This window comes from Cupressus sempervirens, chromosome 4, assembly GCF_028749045.1.
Source record: "Cupressus sempervirens isolate cs-2001-9-10 chromosome 4, ASM2874904v1, whole genome shotgun sequence".
NCBI classification, from domain to species: domain Eukaryota; kingdom Viridiplantae; phylum Streptophyta; class Pinopsida; order Cupressales; family Cupressaceae; genus Cupressus; species Cupressus sempervirens.
In genome coordinates, this window is record NC_143121.1 from 332,217,166 (window position 1) to 332,233,855 (window position 16,690).

Consider the following 16,690-nt stretch of genomic DNA (forward strand, 5'->3'; position numbering starts at 1 on the left):
TATTTTCAAATGTTTTTTATAAATAAATATAAAAGAAATAATAAAAGTTTCCAACAATTCAACATTGAAAAATAATTATAATATCAAATTAAGTTTTAGATAACAATCATAATTCAAAAGATACAAGGATTATAGTGCAAAATATTATATATTCAATAGTAGTAAAATTTCTCTCTCTTTGATGATAACTTTCTAATGTCAAGAAATATTGATAATTGTGTATGAAAATGACTTACATCTTCAAAATATATCACATCCACATCTCTTTTGCACACATAAGCTATAGTTTGAAGCTCTAAATTAGTCATAAAAAGACTATACCATATAGGTAGTACAAGTTGAACGTGATTTATCTACTCAATATGGACTATACCTATCCACAATAATTCATTTGAGCATCACTATTTTCACACTAGCCAAGATATAAAGAAATATTTTTTTGGCTTAGGATGTAGATGTAGACAAACTTCCCCTATTTCTCATGTCTATAGTATTTCTTTCATTATTTATGAAAGGTGAGATATCTATCGGTAATTGAAAAGCTTGATGGGTACCAAGAAATGAACCTTTAATTGTATTTAATCTATTAACCACTTCAATCATATCAGGTCACTCTTGAGGTGAACTCCTTGTGCAAAATAACCCAATTTGTATAAATTGAGTAAAAAATTCCATTAGCACTGATGTTTGTGATTCATGAGCATCTATCAAAAGACATTCATCCACCACATCTGAAATTCTATCAGGAAAATGTGTTTCTATCCATTTTTGTAAATTGATTCCTTCACCAAACATATCATCTGTAGGTCTCCTTCTTGTCAATATCTCCAAAACCACAATTCCATAACTATATACATCTCCTTTTGTAGAAAGACTTCCACCCATTCCATACTCTATAAAAATGAATTAAAATGAATAATTTACTCCTATAGTTTTGAAGCATTGGAAGGTTAATCAGATTAAAAAAATAGTAAAATAGATAGAGCAATAGTGAGGAAATATGTACCTAGTGCAATGTAGCCAATAGATCCTTTAAGTGCATTTGCAGAGGACAAAGCATCCATATAATTTCCAAAAATAAGGTTGGAAAGGCAAAAATCTGCAATATATGAGGTCATATCATCTCCCAAGAGGACATTGCTAGGCTTGATGTCACAATGAATCACTTGAACAAAGCAATAGTGGTGAAGGTATGCCATTCCTCCTCTATCTCCATTGCTATCCTAAGTCGATCGCTCATATTTAATCTGCATCTACTCCCATCATGAGGATACAACCATCTCTCTAAATTTCCGTTTGGCATGAATGGAAGAATCAAGGCTTTAAAATCAAGGTTGAAGCATACTGAAATAATTTTAATTACATTGCGGTGAAGGACTCTCTTCAACACATTGCATTCTTTGCTGAAACTTTGGTTAGAATGTTCATCTTGTATGTTGAGAACTTTAACAGCAATATGTCTACCATTCTCTAGAATTCCTTTATAAACAGACCCAAAACTACCAGTTCCTATAAGATTTTCATTGTCAAACCCACCAGTTGCATCTATAAGTTCTTTATATGATATTTTTGGTGGCCATACTTTAAGAACGGGGATATTGGAACCTTTGCATAATTTGTATGAAAATGATACCAATAGAAGAGACGTTATCAAAATTGCCATGCCTACCAGAAGAGGAATAATCACCTTTTTTGAGATGGATGACTTCTTGTGATTGGAAGTAGAGCACGACGGTAATTTTAACCACCCACCACAGAGCCCAGGATTTGCCATAATTTCTGATGCATCAAGTGTTACAAAAGCTCCCCCTTTTGGGACTTCTCCAGTTAATCTATTTGAAGACAGATTTAGATGTTTTAGCATTTTCATCTTTGTGAAAGCCATGGGTATCATACCTGACAAATTATTGCAAGAAAGATCCATGTATTGTAGATTTTGCAGATCTGCTAATGATGGAGGGATTGGCCCCTGAAATGCATTCGAAGAAAGATTTAGATATTCCAACCCCTTGCAACTAGCCAGCACACTGGGAATGCTCCCTGAGAAATTGTTTCCAGAAACATCTATAGCTAGAACCATAACCATTTTGCTCATTTCCACAATAGAACCTTGCAAGAAATTGTGGGAAACATTGAAATATAATTGGAGATTCTGAAGGCCTGCAACTTCAGGAGGTATATTTCCCATTAGTCTGTTATGCGCCAAATCAACCACTTCCAATGTTAGATATCTCCTTAAACTGGCGGGTATTTTTCCTGAGAGCTGATTATGATCAAGATAAATTTGTCTGAGTTGTCGAAGCTCGCCAAGGCTTTCTGGGATTGGGCCTGAAAGCTTATTATGACTGAGTGACAACAGTCCAAGCTTTCTTGACTGGCCAAAACTCTCTGGGATACTTCCATGTAGATTGTTTGTGTGCAGATATAATCTTTCCAGATTTTGAAGTTTGGCGAAAGCAGATGGAATGTTCCCACTGAGTTGGTTTCCTTGTAGACTTACTTCTGTCAAGTTTGTTAGGTTACCATACCAATCTCATTTGGTATGTTTCCACCAATTTCATTAAAACCTAATCCTAAATAAGAGAGCGAATTTGAGAGGCGACCCAGTGAAGTGGGCAAGACACCAGTGAGATGATTATGTCCCAATTCAAGAACTTTCAAGCTGGAGCAATTAGTTAACTCTGTCAGAATAGACAAACCACTGCTTCCACTCACAAAATGATTTTCCTCCATAACAAGGTGTGTCAGTTGCTGCATTTTCCCAAAAAGAAGGGGCACTGTGCCGCTGAGTTGGTTTTCATCAAAATCCAGCGTTTGCAGCTGAGTCCAATTACTCAGTGAGCTGGGTATTTCGCCAGTGAGTCCGTTTCCCCAGAAGGACACTATTTGCAACTCTGACAGCCTTCCAAACTCCCACGGAATTGGGCCTTTTAAATGGTTCTCAGCTAACTCTATTAATTGGAGATGGGTGCAATTGGAAAGGGCGATGGGGATCAACCCCGTCAAGTTGTTGATACTAAGACCAAGCCAGTTCAGCTTTCTAAGCATACCCAATTCGGCAGGAATACCACCATGGATTCTATTGTCGGACAAATCAAGGATATTTAAAAAGGACATGTTTCCTAAGAAAGATGGGATCATGCCTGTCAATTTGTTAACTCCTAGCCCTATAGCTTCCAATTTCGAAAGGCGGCTAAGTTCAGAGGGAATGCTTCCACTTAAATCGTTAAAGGACAACCGTAGCATTCTCAAGCGAAACAGCCTTCCAAGCTGGTACGGAATATGTCCCTGGAAGCTATTATTTTTGAGATCAAGAACTCTGAGGAAGGAAAGGTTTCCGAGGAAAGGAGAGACGGGCCATATAATCCCATAGAAGTGAGATTGAGGGAAACCACGCGCTGTCTGCGAGAAGAGCAGGTGATGCCAGTCCAGTCGCAGGTGGTGTGATTGGGAGACCAGTGGAGGAGGGAATTGTATGGATCGAGAAGCAGAGAAGCCTTGAATTCCAAGAGAGATTGCTGATCAGAGAAATTAGAAGGCTTTGCCAGATGAGCGGGCAATGCAGAGAAGAGCAGCAGCAGAGGAAATAGAAACATCATCATCGTCTTCATTCTCTGCTCATACGATGGTTGGGGACAAGAAGTTTTCATAATAATAAATAAGATATGCGAGAGACGTGACGAGAAGTTCGCCGAAGCATGAATTTCGGGCAGGAAGATGATTGTTAATCACTTTGAAATAAAATATTTTGAATGGAGATGAAAATGCGGGTTCTTGTTTTTTTAATGCGAAATAAGTAAATTAAATATCATTTCAGTATTTGAGTCTTTTGGATCAACGCTCTTTATCAACTAGCTTATATTTATTTTATATGTATAAAATAAGTTGAGAGATATCTTTGTTGAGGCATCTATTTCCCATTTTTACTTCCATTTCTTCTCATTAAAGATTGGTACCACTGTAAAAAGCCTCTTGACTTAATTCTTTTGTAATTCCAACTATTTCATATAACAGCAAATATATATAAACAAAACAACAGGAAAAAAAACATCAAAGACCAAGCACTCTACTGGATATATGAAAATATAATTTAGTATGGAAAAAATAAGCTAAGAGACAGCAGTAACATAAAGCTAGATTTTAAAACTATAGAATAATGTGAAAGTGAAACCTATTTTATTAAAGATACAGACCAGCACTCAACACGTTTTAAAAAAAAAAGAAAAGGAAATATGTTAAATGTGAACAGATGTTTGTTTCCTGGCACATGGTAAATCACGCAAAAGAAAAGTGAATGAGATGAATTTTAAAATATTTGGTGAAGTATGTTTTCTTTTCACTAGTTTTTTTTTTTTTTTAGACTGTAGGAATCGGTGCAACACAGTCCTCCTATAAATTGCAGTGGGCCTGGTAAACTTTTTAACGTGACCGGTAGCGCTGGCGCGACACGCCCACTGGTACCACGAGGACGGGGGAGACTAGAACCCGTGACCAACCGAGCTCTCTTATTTTTATTAATTTCACCTTCTGCTCTTTTCCGCTTTTTATGTCTGCTAATTTAAAATCGTTTGTGTTTGGCGTGTTCTGTGGTGTGGAATTATTTGGGGAAGTGAGTTTTCTTCTTCGCTGAAGTAATAATTTTCATATTAATCTATCACCTAAATTATGTCCAAAAAATGAATTATGGACCCAACCTAAAAAACGGGTCCTATAACACAAAACAAATCAACAAATCAAATTGATGAAAATTTTGCAAAACTGAATACAATAGTACTATTGCCTACGACAAGTACAATAAGATCACAACTAAAATCTTTTCGAACTAAGCCAAAACGAAAATCAGATAAAAGAGCTATAGACAACATAGACTTAATATTAATAGAAGCGAGGAAAGTCGTGTTCCTAAAACATTTCCTTTTCTTCAAATTCAGAAGTATACTTCAAATTTTTCAATATTTATTTGTCTTCAATGTAGGGCCCATTTGTTGTTGCACCAAAAGCCATGACTGTTAGTCAACATGAACACCACATAATTAACCACCACCGGGGAGATTTGAACCCATGACCAGGCAAAAATCAGGCTCTGATACCAATTGCTGGGCCCATTTACCGTTGCACCAAAAGCCATGATTGTTAGTGAACATGGAACACCGCATAATTAACCACCTGTGGGCAGGGGAGTGCGTTGCATCACCCAACAATCTCCCCCTTGACACGCATACCAGGTGCTTATGTGGGTCGAGAAGGCACCGAGGAGATTTGAACCCATGACCAGGCCAAAACTAGGCTTTAATACCAATTGTAGGGCCCATTTGCCGTTGCACCAAAAGCCATAACTATTAGTGAACATGGAACACCACATAATTAACCACCTGTGGGTAGGGGAGCACGTCGCATCACCCAACATTCAACTAGGATTGCTTGATTAGAAAAAGTTTGACATAGTTTGAAAAATAGAATCAAATTAATCAAGTGCCACAAAATGGCTTAGAAGTTAATACATGCTTCTTAGTTAAGTTTAATTATATATTTATAATAAGTTTTAAATATATTAATTTTAATTTATTAATTTATTAATTTAATATATTTTAGTTAATTATAATATATAAATAATTTATAATTAAAGATTAAAATTAAAATTTATTTCAAATTTTTAATGATAATTATTTAAATAAATATTAATTATAATGAAGATTTTGTAATATATGATTTCATTATATATGTTCAATTATATAGAGTGCCAATGATGTAAAACTGGCTGTATAGAAAGGATAGTATTCTTTTTTGAAATTGTATTTGAACTATTAAGATTGTGATTTTATCCAAATATTTGATTCTCATGCCCATGATATCAATGAACTTAAAACATAGATATCAATAATATCATCTTGAGTGATCAATATTTGTTTAGAAATTAATTATTGTTATAGGGATTATTGTAATTATTTTATAATCTCACACACACACACACACACACACACACACACACACACACACACACACACACACATATATATAAAATTGAGTTAGGACTAACAAATTTTTTTTAAAAATTTAATCTCATTATTATGTTAACAATGACATTTATAAAACAAAGATACTAAATATAGATTTAAAATTTAAAACTATCAATGTGAACAATAATACTATTTTCAAAATAATATATATAGAGAGAACAATGCCTCAATACAATATTTGAATCTTTGTTGGAAAGTTAATTGAAATTGTCCTTTTAGAAAATCATTTACACTATGTAGTGGTTGTTTTGTTTATTAATTTGATTTTATTAAAAATCATGTAAATTTGAAGATTTTCTTTTTATTATATAATATAGTGTGATGAAAACGTTGATACAAAAATCCCCCACAATTAAATCCAAAAAACTATATGAAACAAGTCATAAAAAATAATTGAATTTTTTATCAAATTGAAAACATAGAAAAGTGAATAGAATTGAACTTGTCAAATCTTAAGTGAGTTCACACATCCAACAAAATGATTAAAACGTATAAATACTTACCATCTTTGATTTTCTTTTAACTTCTTAAAATGAACTTTATGAGGTCTGTGATTGTACAAGAAATATAAAACACGAGCACTTAGTGCGATCAGAATAGACTTCTCCACCTGTGTTTGTCTCCTGTCACGTGGTAAACTCTACGTTGGTAAGTCACGCAAAAGAAAAGTGAATGAAATCAATTTTAAAATATTCGGCGAAGTGATGAGTTTTCTTCTCTGTGTTGACGAATGGTTAAAGTATCCCACTCATTCACTGCACTTGGAGATGGTAATGCTCAATCTTCCTTTTGTTATATTATTTTTATTCTCCCCTCTCTTATTTTTTAAAATTTCACTATCTGCTGTATTCCGCATTTTATCTCTGCTGATTTAAAATTGTTTGTCTGTGGCGTGTTGCGTGGTGTGGAAATATTTGGCGGTCATGTGGAAAGAAAAATGAAATGATGTCGCGTAGAAAATTACATCAATTTGCCTCTGGTTTCAATGCGAAGATTTGGCAACGAAGATTTTTTGTCTTAAAAGTTTTTGGAGGAGAATATTTTTAACACATATGATTAGTTTAAAATAATATTGCAACTTGATTAATTGATATTTAAGGTCCGATAGTATCGGAAATTTATAGATCCAAAAATATTCTAAATTTCATATATATTCTGTAAATAGAACAAGATATTTGATTTCAATACTTTTAATTTTTCAGAAATTGTATAAAATTATTTTGTTTTAAATTGTCTAATTCATAAAATATGTTAACTATATGTTTAAAAAATTAATAAAATATCTACCATAATATTTGCTCCTATCACTAGATGATAATATGTTTTACAATATATTTACTTTTCAATCAACAATTAAAATATTTAAATATTGTAAAAACTACATATTAAAATTAATTCAATAAATTCTTATGTATAGTTCTATATAATAAATGAATGTCATAAATTAATAAATATAATTATTATGTTTCATACCATTACACTTGATCCCAAATTATGACTAAGAATACATCCTTCCTTTTCATAAATACTAATTAACTAACCTAATGTTAAAAATAAAATTAGTGTGAAAAATAAATCACAAACTCAAAAATTTGCTCAGCAACCAAAGGTGTTGAGTGATAGTTTTGCTCGGCACAAGAGGGTGCCAAGTGACATGAAGAAGCTGAGTGAGCTCAACAACAAAGGGCAACTCGACATAGTGTATGTCGAGTGAGCTTGATAGGGAGCTCGACATAGAGTATGTCGAGTGAGCTTGGTCTCCAAAGGGAGGTGGTGCTCGACAAGCTCTACACACAACCAAAACCAAGACCGAATGAAATCAGTCGACGAAGACACCAAGTGCACTTGATAGGAATGACACATAGGAGCTCGGTTAAGGAGTTAACTGAGTGAGTTATTTAACAGACTTATAGTTTGAGCATTTCCACCATTTAAACACAGAGAGCATAACAATAAAACTTGCAAGTATCAACTTCTCAAATACTGAGCATGTAATAGCAAATAGAAAAGAGACAAAAAAGATTAGTATGCCTGCTTGCTTGCTTTCTATCCAACTAGGTTAAAACTATTACAAAATCTGGGAGCATTCAAATTCAACTAGAAAATAGGAAAACTTCAACTGATAAACCTTAAACTTAAACTTATAGGACTAAAGGCTGCATACAATACACCTAGAGCAATCACTACTTCACAAGACAAATCAATAGGAACTTATAGAATGACAAAGAGATTCAACACGTGCTACTGCAAACATTGAAAGTGAACCTTCTTTCTGTCCTCTGATCTTCTAATCTTCTTCTTATCTCTGCACTCTACTCTGCTTCCTTCTAACTAACTATCTCTCCTTGAATGAATGAGATTCATTCCTTTTATCTAGCTCCAAAAATGTTTCCCTCATTTCAAAATTCAAACTCACCTACCGAGTTAATGAACATTAGGCAAGTAGGTGGGCATTTACCTCCATGGGCAATCAACTAGTTGCATTAAATTTCTGACACTCCCCCTTTGTCCCAAACCAAACAAAATAAGGATCACTCGTGATCCAAATGAACTACACCAAGACTCTTTCTTAGTTGCACAAAAGTTCCAATGCCCAAAGGCTCAGTGAATATCCTTGCTAGCTGCTGCTTAGACTTGCAAAATTCTATTTTGATATCTTCATCCTCCACCAACTCTCTGATGAAGTGATATCTGATCTCGATGTGCTTGCTTCTCCCATGGAAGACTAGATTCTTAGATAGTGTAATTGAGGAGATTTTGTCACAAAATATTGTGGTTCCATCCTCTTTCCTTTCCTTCAAATCTATCAAGATTCTATCTTAACCAAATAGCTTTACATGTTGTTGCATTCAATGCTATGCATTCAACCTTAGCTGTAGATTGAGAAACAATGGGTTGCTTCTTGGATGCCCATTAAATTGCACCCAATCCCATATGAAACATGTATCCAGAAGTGCTCTTCCTATCATCTAGACTTCCATCCCATTCACTATCTAAATAACCAACCAACTTGAAATTATTTTTTGTAGTATACAAAATCTCAAATCCCTTGGTACCATTCACATACCTTAGGATCCTCTTTTTCACTTGCCAATGGGAATCCTTTAGTGTCACAGTAAATCTAGAAATCAAACTTACTACATGTATCATGTCAGGTCGAGTTGTCGTTAAATACATTAAGCTTCCAACCACACTTTTGTATTATGTTTTTGATTAAGTAAAACATGTTTTTTACACGAGATCTTGAAACTCATCGATTAAAAACATAAAATAAATTAATAATTTAGTTCTAGCTACTAAGAAATAGAAAAAATAATAGGTCCGGCCTGGCCAACAAATAATATAAAAAATCAAAAGGCTAAAAGCCAAGAAAACAACAAGAATCTTGAAGAGCGATCAGGAAGCAAGAACATTAGCTGACTCCTTTTTCTTTAACTCCATCGCTTCCTTGACCTCCACCTCATCAATCTTTGAGTGATTGTCATCCTAAGAAGCTAGCTCCACCCTCTTTCTCTTTTCTACTCTACTCTTTCTACTCAAGCTCTCCTCCTGCAAGGGTTCCTCCTCCTTAGTTACCCTAGTCCCACCTATGTCCTTTTCCTCCTCACCCTTTTAATTCTCCTCCATCATCCCATGAAGCTAAATGATGTGATCATTTAAACCTTTTTATAATGTTAAGGCTCTAATTATCCAAGCTGTGAAGCATTGTCTTCATCCTTTCTAGCCTATTTTCAATCTCTTAAACCCAAGCTTCCAAATTGCCAATTTTGACATTCTCTCCCACTCCTTTTGGCCTATCCTATCCCTACACTCTGTACTTTATTTCCTCAATTTCATGAAATATCTATTTTAAGGACCAAAAATTGTCCATGAGTATGCTTTTGGCATTATTTAGTAAATTCATTCTCATCTCCTGCACATTGTCACTTAGAATAACCAATCCATGATCAATAAGCTCTTCTAGCTGAATTGTTCCATCCCTACCCTCATGCACCTCAAAGTTTATGTGTTCTCTTAAAAGCCCCATCTTGGCTGTACCTACATGAAAATTCCTCCAAACACATTTTTTGTCCTTTTCATCTAGGAAAATCATTGTTTTAACCACACCCTCTTCCTCCTTTTTTTCTCCCTGAGCTTCAAAAAAACTCTCCTTACCCTTGCCCTGAGCTCTCTCAACCTCCTTATCCCCTCCTCTTTTCCTTTTGACTGAGCTTGCCTCCTTCCTACCTACTTGAGCCTTGCTAGGTCCTACCCCTCTCACCTTTTCTTCCCTATCTGAGTCCATCCCCTCTTACTGATAATTATACTCTTCTTCTGACTCCTCCTCCTATTTTATCCATTTCTCTAAGCCTCTCCTTGACTTCTTTTATTTTTTCTTACCCATATCCCTCATGATTTTTTCCACCTCCTCTTCTTCTTTTGAGTGCATACCTGTACTATCCTCTATGTCTAATAGGAGGTAAGACCTCTTAGTTTTCTCAGAAGGAACCCCATTTTGCGCAACAACCCTTTCAATGAGTTTGAGCTTTAAAATGCTCATATTGTTGACATTATAGTCAAGTTTGTTATTTGAGACACACACTTATTCAAATAGTTAGCATCTGCCGAGTGTATTGTATAGTTAATAGTGTTAACCAAGAGTCTTAGGTTTTACCAAGTTCTATAGTTGCTATTGAATTCAAGGAATAGTATTCAGTTTGTGCTAAGAAGTTTCTACCAAATTAGTGATTAGTATTGTAAATAGATCATCTTAGTGTATGTCGAGTTTCTCAATGCAAACCAAGTTGTGCAGTGCTTACCGAGTTTGTAGTTACAATGATGTGAATACAATGTTGACTGAGGCACTCAATGTTAACCAAGTGATTCAGTTTATATTGAGCTCATAGTGATAGCATTGATAGAGCTATGTAGTGTGAATCAAGTGATTCAATTTATATGTCAAGTTTCATAGTATTCACCGAGTCACTAGTGCAGACTGAGTTCAAGATTACTTAAAAGTGATCACTATGAACTAAGCTTCCACATCTACTGAGTACATGATGATGTTGAGCATTAAGATTAGATGTCGAGTATCAAAACCTCACTGAGCTAGTCTTTAAAACTCGAGTTCCTACGGTTGGGCCGACTTTGTGTATTTTGTGTAAACTTTTATTGTAGCTCACTTTGCTAATTTTTAATTTAGATTGGTATATATGTAATGTATTTTATCACATCCAATAAGAATTATGGAAGTAATGTAACAAGAAGAGAAGAGAAGTGTGAAATACAAAGGCTATAGAAGTATAAGGAGCAACGAAAAATTATCTATCATAGCAAGGTGATCATTACATACAAAGGAATCTCAACTAGAAAACCAAGTTGTAGATCAGAGATCTGCCACTGTTTCATCCTAACATGTGGATCAGTTAAATCCTTTCAAAAGGTATACATAACAATATCCTTTAAATCTCTTTACCAAGTGCATACTTTATTATATGTTTGTAAATCCTTTTACGAGGTGGACCTAGTAGTCTTTATTGCTCCTAATGGGGTAGATCATCAGAAGTGATCATTGTAAGCCTTAATAGGCCAACTTTATATTGTAGTACTAAAGCTTGTTGGCATCATCCCTACCCCAATTTTACTTTCTATTTGGAAGGTTTCTGGGTCACAAAATTGTGTGTCAAAAGTGTTATGAATGTTGTAATGTTTTCAATTTCTTATGCATGCAATTAGATCACTATACACATGAAGGATTAATTGGTAATAAAAGATTAAGTTTTATTGGTTACCGATTCACCCCTCCCTCTTAATAACTTAGTCTATTATATATATTTCCAACAATTGGTATAAGAGATTTGTGGTTCTTAGGAAGGAAGTTTAAAAAGTTGAGAAAAGATCAGAGGCAATGGAGGAATTCAGACTTAACAAGGCTATTGACAATGAAAAGCTAGATTTAGAATTGGCTATTAGACAACTCAAGAAAGAAAAGGAGCAACTCTCTCAATCCTTGAAAAGAAGAAAAGATATTTCAATTTAGATGAATGACAAAATCTACATTGAAGAAAGAATTGAAGACATCCATTTAGAAACCAATTCAAATGAAGCCAATGAAGAAATCAAAGAACTATTAGAGAAAAATAGTAACCTTCAACAAGAAGTAAGAAAAAAGATAAAAGAGGAATAAATTCAATTAGTAAGATTCTATGAAGACATGGAAGAGAAAAATAAGATAAAAGAAGAGATAAAAGGAAAGAACAATGAAATTTAGCATCTATCCCTTCAACAAGCAAACTTCATTGATCAACTCACCAATGCAAATGAAGAAATCATGAATCTAAGATTAGAGAATGAAAGATTGTAGAATGATTTAAACAATGAAAATAAAACCAATGAAAGAACGATGAAATCTCAAGCAAACATGAATCAACTGAATGAGTAGGAATTGGATATACAGAAGAAGGTGAATCATCCAGGCAAGGAGCTCAAAAGAATCAAAGACCTACTTGCCATCACTATGGTAAGTCAGGTCATACATCAAACAAATGTTGGAGTAATGGGAAAGAAAAATTCAATGGAAAATGCTACAATTGTAATCAACATGGTCATAGAGCTAATGAATGCAAAGAGAAACCTAAATTTGAAGGAAAATGTCACAAATTCAAGTAGCATGGGCACAAATCTTCTAAATGCAAAACTAAGATATTGAACCCAGTAGAATAAATTGTAAAAACTATATTTGGTTGGGACTACAACACTTGGTGCAAAGGTCATTACTATCAAGAATTCAGACACATTGGAATGAATTTTGTAAAGCATCACATGAGGAAAAGAGACTCTACCAGAAGATGTTTCATTTGTACAAAACTTGGTCATCTTGTGAAGAATTATATGAATATTGGAAGAATTGAAGATGAAAAGAAGGAAAAAGCTAATAACATTAGAAAGCAGACAAGACAACAATGGATTCCAAAATCTTCTAAGAATGCTAGTCCAAGAAATGAAGCAAATGTCACTCAATACATGGGTGACTCAAGTATTTCTACTTGATCTCTCAAGGGGAGAACTAGAACTAGGATTCTAAAGTAGACATCTTACATCAGTTCTAGTCAACAAAAAGGAAAGATGCATATCAGCATTGAAGATGCAAAGGGATCACTAAAAATTTAAGAAAATGGTAGTCATTACCAAACAAGGTCAAGCTGCAAGACCCCGCTAAGCAAGGTCAGAAGCTATTAAGATTGTTGTGTGGACATCGACTCATGGATGACTCTACTGAGCATTTAATACAAGTTAAGTGGAAGATAGTCTATCATTTTGTAAGCAATCATACCAAGTATTTATGGTGATTGAAAGGCAAAATTTGATAAAAGGGGCAAAATACAATTCATTTAACACCATGAATTTTCAAGAGCTATTTGTGTAGAGTGATTTCTAAATCATTCGAGTGATTCATGCAAATTACTATTGAAGATTTTCATATCTTTACAAACCCTACCGAGCAATGGAATTATCTAGTAGCAAGACTAAGAAAGGGTTAGAGATGTTAGTTTGAGGCAGGGAGTAGAAGGCACCAAACTTTAAGCTAAGTCCAATGGTTGTAGAAACCCTAGATCCAAGTGGAGCACAATCTCATATTCCATCCAAGGTACTATTTATTTTAGTGATATTCATTTGCATTTTTGATATGTTATTCAAGATATTAGAACTCTGGAAATTGATGAGTCATTGGAGAAAGTTGTTGGTGTAAATAATTATTCACTATTTACACTTATTTAATTTTACTTAGGTTAATGCATATTTTTACTATTTATTTATTAGCCACCTAGGAGTATGCATACTCTTGTGAGTTGTCATATTGACAACAGAGGAGTTCACACCTCTTTTAAGCACATGGTGTCTACAACATAAGAGTTAACACACTAATAACTTAGTACATAGCGTCTACAACCTTATCATTCTTATTCACTCATCTAGAATGATGGATAAGGAATGTGATTAGTTGTCATGATGCTTATTTTATCTCCTAGTTCTTTCTAGAGACATTCTAGGTGCTTCTGTTGTCACTTAGGTTTGCACCCTTGTCTAAGGCCTATGTGCGAGGACAACCTAGTGAAACATGGAAACAACCTCCAAGCTGTGGGACTTGAACTACAAGGTTGAGTCTTCGAAGAAGGCCAGCTTCCTCTTACTGTCAGGGCGCACCTATCTATTCTCAGAAGGGAAAGGGAGAAAGAGAGCGTTAAAGAAAATCTACCTAGTCTAATCTAAGGCGGTGATGCACCAAAACAGAGTGTTCAGACTCATTCTTGCCCATATATACACTACAAAACCAGGGTAACATACAAAAGTCATACACATCCAAACTTATATCGATCAATAATCACATACAGATCAGAGGACCAATTGAAAGACACCAGGAAAAGGGGATTTCACTTGTAAATTATCCAATAGGCCAAAGATAGACATAGTATGCAGATCACTGATCTCAATAATACACCAATGGGAGGCAAAATGATGCTCATGCACACTGATGGCTGAAAGAGATGATACAGGGTATTACATGGCTTAGAGGCAAAGGGATTTTACACTGCAAGCTTGCAAGCAGTAGCAGAGAAAATCAGGAAGAGTCGACCCCAAGAATAGATCACAAAATTGCCTTTATAGCTCAGGGATAACTGAAGATTTCTACATTACATTCACTTCTCACCTACTGGCATTAACTCCATACTGAAAATCCAATCGGAGGTCTGATTGAATCCTGACTTGCATACCAAGAAATCTCATATCCTTCTGAGAAGGAGCCCAAAGGAGACAGAATGGCGCCACAACATTCCCTGACAGTGTAGATGAGCCGACTGAATGGGTGGAGTGTCCTTATATCTTGCATTTATTCCTGGCAGGTCAGAAATGATCACGAAGATCAGATCGCAAGATAACATCGATCATCTCTGCTTCTTGGTTCATGAATCGACCTAGCCTATCAGTTGACCAGGCTTCTTATATGTCGACTAGGCCACGCGGGCCAATCGTATCTGTTTGTTTTGCCACCTGGAGAGTCCTTTCGCGGTTGACCGCCTTCATCGAACTGACCGCGCCACCCTTACCATCTAACCGCTGGCCGTTAGCTAACCGCCACGTCGAAAACCAGACCCGCGAGGACACGTGCCCTCCGAGCGCTAACTCGCCATTGTAAAATTCGCGCAGTTCCTCTATGGCGAGATAGTGCCGACCTTGGATCTCTGCAGATCTGATGGTGGAGAACCCACCCCTTAATGCGCTGGTCGTATCAAGAAATTTGGCCTCTCAACATATCTGTGTTCTGACTCGGCACACGTGGTTGTTTCTGATTTGCCGTGGACCCTCTTTCTTGCAATAGGGCCCATCAGAATCGGCGCCACCTCAGTGATGCATCCGGCGAGACCTGACCCCACCGACACGCGTCAATTGGGTGCGATGTCACCATGGTAAAAATCTGGCAGCTTTACTAAGACGACATGGTGCCTACCATTGATCTTTTCTCATCTGACGGTCACAGATCTGACTTCTCGCGACCTTCCTTTTCTCGTGATTCGTCGGGCCCGCGGGCACGTGGCATCTGTCTGTTGGTTTGTCGGTCATCCAACCCTAACTGCTTCTGGCGGCATGAAATGCAACCCCGCCAGGACACGTGGCGCGCGGACGCTATGTCACTGATGCTAAAGTTTGAACAGTTCCTGATGGCGAGATAGCGCCAGCCGTAGATCTGTCTCCATCCGACGATCACGAAGACTCATCGTGCTCTGTGCTATCTTTACCCCGGGCCCATCGTATTTGGTGACACCTCAACATTTGCACTGCAACTTAATGACACGTGGCAAATGGGCGCTATGTCGCCATGATAAAAAACTCGCAGCTCCACCATGGCGAGATGGCGCTTGCCGCCGATCTCTGCTAATCTGACGATCACAGAACTTGACCTCCCATAACCCTCCATTTCTATTGATTCGCCGAGCCCGCTAATACATGGCGTCCTCCTGTTGGTCCGTCGGTCATTCAATCCTCGACTGCATGAAATTGGTCCCACTAGGACATGCGGCACACGGCTGCTATGTCGCCATGATAAAAATCCTGCAGCTTCGCCATAACGTGATGGCACCTGCCATCGATCGGCCCTGATCTGTCGGGGAGATCCTAAAGCCGGCTGTGCTAGCTGTGCTGTGAGAAATTCTGGCCTTGTTACATGTGGTGGTTCCTTACTGGCCTAGCGAAACACCACCAGGCAAACTTGCGACTTGGCCTCATAGGGGTGACCATGTGTCGACCAGGCGCCATATCGCTATGGGAAAATCGAGGTTAAATTGCCATAGCGCCATAGCGCCCAACCGATGACATGTCCCTATCTGTGCGTGGTCCCTTCTGATTTGCTGCCGTGGCACTGGGCTCTACCAACTGGGCAGATGAGGTACATAATGGGGCCCAATGTTTTGCTTGAAGTTCTCGCTGTTTATCTTCTCTGGCCCGCCAACCTTTACCCGACCGTCGCAACATTTTTTTGGCAACATGACCTGCCCGCCGACGTGAGCATCTCTGGAGGGCGCTATGTCACCATGGAGTTTTTCCAATCGACGTGCGATAGCGCCATAGCGCCTGCGGTGTCAAAAAACTTTCCCGACCCGCCCTCCGTTGTAGCCCGCTCGCCGGGTCCACCAGAC

The 16,690-nt window shown here is 36.8% G+C and overlaps 1 pseudogene across 1 annotated transcript; it reads right to left on the reverse strand.

The window, feature by feature from the left end:
* Window positions 1–440: 440 nt before the first annotated feature.
* Window positions 441–3,765, reverse strand: LOC149561379 (uncharacterized; annotated as a pseudogene). The gene is made up of 2 exons (XR_016363428.1): window positions 1,007–3,765; window positions 441–893 (listed from the first exon to the last, which is right to left on the reverse strand). The product of XR_016363428.1 is annotated as an uncharacterized LOC149561379 (transcript).
* Between the last annotated feature and the right edge of the window lie 12,925 nt (window positions 3,766–16,690).